This window comes from Gossypium raimondii, chromosome 9, assembly GCF_025698545.1.
Source record: "Gossypium raimondii isolate GPD5lz chromosome 9, ASM2569854v1, whole genome shotgun sequence".
Classification (NCBI taxonomy): domain Eukaryota; kingdom Viridiplantae; phylum Streptophyta; class Magnoliopsida; order Malvales; family Malvaceae; genus Gossypium; species Gossypium raimondii.
In genome coordinates, this window is record NC_068573.1 from 4,177,192 (window position 1) to 4,185,315 (window position 8,124).

Sequence of the window (8,124 nt, forward strand, 5' to 3'; positions counted from 1 at the left end):
TCCAAGAGACACGTGTCAATTTTTTAAGGTTGCTTGTAGAATAAAAAAAAAGTACACTGCTAATGTACCAAATATTCACCCTAAGTATAATTATATTATAAAAATATATTTTATTTTTACATGGTTGCTTATGGCTAGATTTGATTTTGTACTATATGCAATAGTCATTAGTCACCAACTCAACCCAAATTTGAACAATTGATGCTACTTTTCCTTCCCCTTACAAAGTTGTCTTCTCCAATTCACAAATCAACTCACCAAACAACCAATCACTTTTGTGGAGTTGTAGCAAGTACTTTAAAGACCAGAGTGTCTCATCTTTTGTTATAACAGGGTTTTAACCATCCTTTTTTTCCTCAATTTGATTTCATGAACATTTTTTTTAAATCAACATCAATTTTCTCAAATTAGCCTTCAAACGAAAAGAAATTCATCTCTCTCTAGCATGCACTTCCGGTCACCAAATTCAAATGCTTGCTAAACAAAATCAATAACCATGTCAAATCTTATCATTTTAGAAGCACAAAAAAACCATAAATATAAACAATACCATGAGAAACACAAAAATCAACAAGCTTACTCTCATTTACTCTATGCCTCCTTACTCGTTTATCGCAAGTTTATTCAAGGGGAAGAAGTGTTATCTTTTCAACAAAAGAGGTTGTAGCTCGTGGAAAAACAATAATTTTTCCATACAATTTAGATGAGAGTATTTTTTTTAATCTTCAACATATCTTCAATTTGATCACCATGAGTTGTCACCACATGTTTCACAAGAACATCGATAAACTGTTGTAACAGATTTTGCAATAGACTTGAACTTCTTCCAATCTTACATCATCTTAAGATAGTGAAGTATGATGTGCCTTTCTTTCCCACAATAAAAGCATACATGTTTACCTTTCTTCTTGTTACATATATGTTGTTGTTTATATGATGTTTTATTCAACGTTGTAATATTAGATTAACCATGCCTTGTATTTTCCTTTTTATTTGTTTCAAAGTGATTGTGAGTGACTTTTCATTCTTCTTAATATTAGCACATTTTGACTAATGTGACAAAATCCCTTGCATTCATAGCTTTAAACAACCTTTTTTTATTTAATTATGATTTCTCCTTCTTCATGTGAGTCTTTTTGCCATGGCTACTAGCTCATCCATCATCTGATTTAATTCACTTCTTATAGAAATTCTTTAAGGTATTTGTGAGCAATTTTATTTTCATGGTTATCTCGTTTCGTTTCTTTGTCAAAATAGTCTTTTGAACCTTAAAAGAAATGTTCTTTTAAGGTCTCATTTTGTTACATTTTGCTTCTTCCAAATTCAACTCAAAGGTTCATTAACTTTTTTATTTGTTGGAATCACCACTCTTTCAAACTCCACCTACTTATGAGCATCATCTGACTTCTCCTTTTACATCTTTGAAAACATGATAGATTCATCAAAGGTTGTAACAGCCCGATTTTGGGTCTAGATGGAACAGTGGTCGGGACCACAAATCTGACGAGGAAAATTTATTTTAAAATTATGACATGGGTTACATTATGATAAGAAGGTTGCATGAAAATACTGATATGAAAATTTTATCGAATTAGTGATTAATTAAGGAAATGACCTATTTGTATAAAATGTAGAATTTGAATTCTAGAAGCTAGAAGGGTTAACTAGCTATGAAATTGTAATACCCCGAAAATTTCTATAGTAAGAAAGTAAGATAATATCCCCGATATGATAAATTAAGGAACTAAAGTGATAAAAGAGTAATTGAGTTATGTCAACATTGGAAAGTATATTATGACATATTAATTCAAGAAAGGATTAAATTGCAAAAGTGAGAAAATTTTATTACCTAAGAGTAAATACTCAAAATTTGAAGGGTTAAAGTATAAATATGAAAAAGTTGAATGACCATTAGTGTAAATATTTTAAGGGTGGAATGATCTAGAAACTAAGAAAAATGGATGGATTAGGACCAAATTGAAAAAGGTGAAGAAGTTTGAGGGACTAAATCAAAATTTTACCAAATTAAGTGATGACTCAATGATGGAATTTTAAAAGATCATAAAGGGCAAAATGGTCAATTAGAAGAGAGAGAAATGTAGAAGATAATGATGATGTTGGAGATATTTTATATTAATAAATAAATAAATGGTTTATTAATATTTTAATTTAATTTTTTTAAATGATATTTTATTATTTTATTATTAATTTATTTAGTATATATATGTGGAAAAAAAGAAGATAAAAAGGAACCCACCCATCATCTACCATGCACCAACGTGAGAAGAAGAAGAAAGAAAGAATGTTTTCTTTTCTTTACAATTTGGTCCTTTTTAACAAAAATCCACCATTTTCACTTAGAATTCAAAGAAATTTCCATAACCACCAAGAGAGAAAATTGATAAGGAGACTATGGGGAGCTAGAATATCAAGTTAGATTCAAGAAATAGAGGCTGGAGGAGAGAGAGAATCAAGCTAAAGATTGAAATCAATAGAGCAAGGTAAGAACATCAAGATTTAAATATATTTTTGAGTTTGATGTTATTGAAAAAGTATGAAATTGATGTTAATGAAGGGTTTTATTATATAAGGTTATATGTTCTTGATATGTTAGTGAAGAAAAATAAGAGAAAGCGATGGGAATTACTATAGAGAAAGGGAATAAGGGTGTTATAAATTTAGTAATCACCATTTTGCGCTAAAACAGTTTTGGACAGCAGCAGTAGGTTAAATTTGAAAAATCACCATAAATCGCGGAAATTGAATTAGAGGATGAGAAAAATATTTAATTAAAGCTTATTGAGTCTAGTTTCTCATAGAATAAATGGTGTAAGTAATGGAATTGTAAATCATGAGATATAATGAATTTTGTGAGACTAGGTCAGAATGAATTCGGGTTCCCCTGTACTGATTTTGGAAAATCATCAAAAATTGGAGAAAAATAATGAGAGGCTTAAATTTATATTTTGAAATACTTAATGAGTCTATTTTCAATAGAAAGAAAAGGTAACATCATTTGAATTTTTTACGAGGGGATAATAAAATTTTAGTGAAGAAGGGTCGGAACTGTCATACAGCAGAACATGGATGACTTTAAAGAATAAACTGTACTTATTGGCTAGACCAAAAATTATGAAATTTTATGGTAAGAATATATGTGAGTCTAGTTTCAGATAAAATTTACGGATCTTAATTTGGAGTTCTGTAGCTCAAGATATAAATAATTTAGTGACTATGACTCAAGTGGACAACTTTGAATGAATATATATAAGTAAATGGTGAAATTATAGATAACGTTACCTATAAGCATGTTATATACATTAAGGATGTGGAATGGAGAGGAGGAGGAGGAAAATATATGATTATTCAACTAGCATGAGTTTTCATTAAAAATTACCAATTTACATGTTTTAGGTTCAGGGATTAAATTGAACAAATGTGAAACTTTATGGGTAAATTTGTAAAAATGTCAAAAAGTTACCAAATTGTATGAAGTGAGTTGTTTTATTATTTAAATTAGTAAATTGAATGAAATATTAATTTAGATCAAGATTGGGTGGAAATTCGAGAAAAATAGCAATTTTTCAAAAATGCCCCTGAATTTTGGTATTTCTGCAATTTAGCCTGTTAAGTTCGTATGAACTATATTTTGTATAATTTTAATTGAAGTGAATGCTATTTGGTAATGAATATTATATATATATATATATATATATATATATATATATATATATGTGATTTATTATCGTAATTGAATTATTATTGGCAATATGTACAATTATTAGATGTATTGAAATGATTATCTAAGCTCGATTGTGTTAAGGTGAAATGTTGCATTATTTATATTGTGAAGAATTATAAAAGCATGTTAATAATTTGAAAGTTTTGATAATTAATGAAATTTTATGACTCGACTTAATACGTTTACAAGTGTATGTTTCGGTAATGCCTCGTACCCTATTCCAACGTCGAATACGGGTAAGGGGTGTTACATTTAGTGGTATCAGAGCTACGATTTAGTCGATTCTCGGACCGAACGTAGTATATGTAACGTTTGGAATATACATGTCATTGTATAACATGTGATAGTGTGATATCTCCTTACATTGATGAGATTTGTTTTACTTATAGATAGAGATACTTTTCAACTTATCTAATTTCAATAATATTGAAAGCATTATGAGAATAGTGTAAAAGTGATATGCATGTATTTTGATGTTTTATGGAAGAATATGAATGTTTGGAGTGTGATAAACGACTTGAACTAAGTGATTTTCGATAAAAAAACACTTAAAAGGACTAATTTGGAAAAGTTATAAATATGTCATAAGTGTGTGAATAAGTGAAAATTGTGGATTGAAATTGTCATAAATGGTTCGGCTAGTCCTAAAATGTAAGGAAATTGAATTAAAATTATTTTACGAGCCTAGGGGAAAAATTATAATTTTGTGAAACTTTAGGGGCAAAAATGTAATTTTTCCAAAGTATGATTTTTGGACTGGAATGAATAGTTTGAATGTTATATAATTTAAATGTATTGTTATAAATTAAGAAAGACGAGAAATTGAAATTGATCGATAAAAAGAGAAGTTAGAAAAAGAGGAAAATTCCCGAATGAAACTTCGGAATAAAAAGGGATACGAATGAAGTGACAGAAATGATCACGTGTGTGGCATGGACTATGTGTTGGCCACTATGTAAAAGTGAAAGTGATGGTCACGTGTGTAGTACTATGTGCAGGCTACTACGTGTACCTGAATGATGGGTCGCATGTGTAGTACTATGTGCAGGCTACTATGCGTACCGAATAGCTTCGATCACATGTGTAGTACTATGTGTAGGCTACTACGTGTACCGGAATGATGGGTCGCATGTGTAGTACTATGTGCAGGCTACTATGCGTACTAAATAGCTTCGATCACGTGTGTAGTACTATGTGCAGGCTACTACGTGTACCGGAATGATGGGTCGCATGTGTAGCACTATGTGCAGGCTACTATGCGTACTGAATAGCTTCGATCACGTGTGTAGTACTATGTGCAGGCTACTACGTGTATCGGATGGAAATGGTCACATGAGTAGTACTATGTGTAGGCTACTATGTGAACCGAGTATCATTGATTATAAGGTGGTTGCTAAGTGCTGATTCCACCGTATCTTTGAATATAAAGGGGTTGCTAAGTGCTGATTCCCCAAGGGGTTGGTAAGTGCTGATTCCTCGAATCATTGGTGGTTGTTAAGTGCTGATCCCACCTTATCTTAAATGTGAAAGGGGTTGCTAAGTGTTGATTCCCCAAATCACTGGTGGTTGCTAAGTGCTGAATCCACCGATAACGGATAACATCCCGAGTGTTCAACGAGGAAATTGGAAAGGTGAATATATATATGGTGGATAAGATTATGTGAGGAATATTTGGGTTTCATACTTTGTCAACCCCTGTGTAAGATGGGAGGAAATATCAAAACTACAAAAGAACAAACTTAATTACAAAACTGTTTTGAACAACAACAGTGAAGCAACTTTGAAAATTCACCATAATTGGTGGAAAATGAGTTAAATGATGAATAATATATGAAATTAAAGCTGAATGAGTCTATTTTCATATGAAAGAAATAGAGCAAACAAAAGAGTTGTATATTTGGGGATATTTAAATTTTATTGAGATAGATTTGAATTGATTTCGAAATCCCCTGTTCTAAAATTTAGAAAATCATAAAAAATTGTACAAAAATAATTATGGCTTGAGGCTTACATGCTTGAATTCCTTAATGAGTCTATTTTTAGGAGGAACAAACGAGAACATTTTTTGAATTGTTTACAAAGATTTAAGTAAATTTTAGTAAGGAGATGTCAGAACTGTCAGGTAGTGAAATAGGGAAATCTTTAGAGAATAAACTATATTAATTGGCTGAATTAAAAATTCTGAAAATTTTATGATGGAGAGGTATATGAGTATAGTTTTGGGGAAAATTTACTGAATTGAATTTGGAGCCCTATAGCTCTAGATAAAAATAAATTAGTGATTGTGACACAGAAAATCAACTTGCTGGAAATTGAATTGGAAGATTAAATTGAGTAGAACGCAGGAATGAGTACTTTCGGTAAGTGATATGTGATTACATGTGAGACCATAGTTGGAATATGGCATCGAGAAAAAAAGGTACTCAATTCCGTAATACGTTCTCTAATTTGACAAATTTTGGTAAGTGTTAAGCAAATTTTATGTGATAAACCATATTGAACTGTGAAATTGAGCTCAATTATGTGATCCCATCATCCAGAGGTTGTGTTTGACAGGTTATGTTAATAAATTATGTGTATGTGAATTTAAGTGATAGAAATTAAATAGATAATGATTTTGAGCTCATTTATATGAATCTGTCATTTAAAATTGTGATTGACAAGAAGAATAGTGAATTGCATGTTTATGTTTAGATATATGTATTTATCTGAAATACAAGAAAATGATGGTTATTGGTATGGCTGTGAAATGAACAAATGGTGAAGACTATAAGGCTTAGTTGAATATCTCAAATTGGTACTTGAATGTATTAAAATATTGGTGAAGGTAAAAGATCAAATAAGTGAGGAATAAGGCTTGAAAAAAAATAGATACATGAGATTAAATTGATTAGTGATTCTGGAAAGTTAGTGAAAGTGTTTCATGAAGTTAGAAGTAACTTTTTCTGGTAAGATTTTCGAGGACGAAAATTCCTAAAGGGGGGGAGAGTTGTAACAACCTGATTTTGGGTCTAGATGGAACAGTGGTTCGGGACCACAAATCCGACGAGGAAAATTTATTTTAAAATTATGACATGGGTTACATTATGATAAGAAGGTTGCATGAAAATACTTATATGAAAATTTTATCGAATTAGTGATTAATTAAGGAAATGACGTATTTGTATAAAATGTAGAATTTAAATTCTAGAAGCTAGAAGGGTTAACTAGCTATGAAATTGTAATACCGAAAATTTCTATAGTAAGAAAGTAAGATAATATCCCGATATGGTAAATTAAGGAAATAAAGTGATAAAAGAGTAATTGAGTTATGTCAACATTGGAAAGTATATTATGACATATTAATTCAAGAAAGGATTAAATTGCAAAAGTGAGAAAAGTTTTATTACCCAAGAGTAAATACTCAAAATTTGAGGGGTTAAAGTGTAAATATGAAAAACTTGAATGACCAATAGTGTATATATTTTAAGGGCAGAATGATCTAGAAACTAAGAAAAATGGATGGATTAGGACCAAATTGAAAAATGTGAAGAAGTTTGAGGGACTAAATCAAAATTTTACCAAATTAAGTGATGACTCAATGATGGAATTTTAAAAGATCATAAAGGGCAAAATGGTCAATTAGAAGAGAGAGAAATGTAGAAGATAATGATGATGTTGGAGATATTTTATATTAATAAATAAATAAATGGTTTATTACTATTTTAATTTGATTTTTTTAAATGATATTTTATTATTTTATTATTAATTTATTTAGTATATATATGTGGAAAAAAAGAAGATAAAAAGGAACCCACCCATCAGCTACCATGCACCAACGTGAGAAGAAGAAGAAAGAAAGACTGTTTTCTTTTCTTTACAATTTGTTCCTTTTTACCAAAAATCCACCATTTTCACTTAGAATTCAAAGAAATTTCCATAACCACCAAGAGAGAAAATTGATAAGGAGACTATGGGGAGCTAGAATATCAAGTTAGATTCAAGAAATAGAGGCTGGAGGAGAGAGAGAGTCAAGCTAAAGATTGAAATCAATAGAGCAAGGTAAGAACATCAAGATTTCAATATATTTTTGAGTTTGATGTTATTGAAAAAGTATGAAATTGATGTTAATGAAGGGTTTTATTATATAAGGTTATATGTTCTTGATATGTTAGTGAAGAAAAATAAGAGAAAGTGATGGGAATTACTATAGAGAAAGGGAATAAGGGTGTTATAAATTTAGTAATCACCATTTTGCGCTAAAACAGTTTTGGACAGCAGCAGTAGGTTAAATTTGAAAAATCACCATAAATCACGGAAATCAAATTAGAGGATGAGAAAAATATTGAATTAAATCTTATTGAGTCTAGTTTCTCATAGAATAAATGGTGTAAGTAATGGAA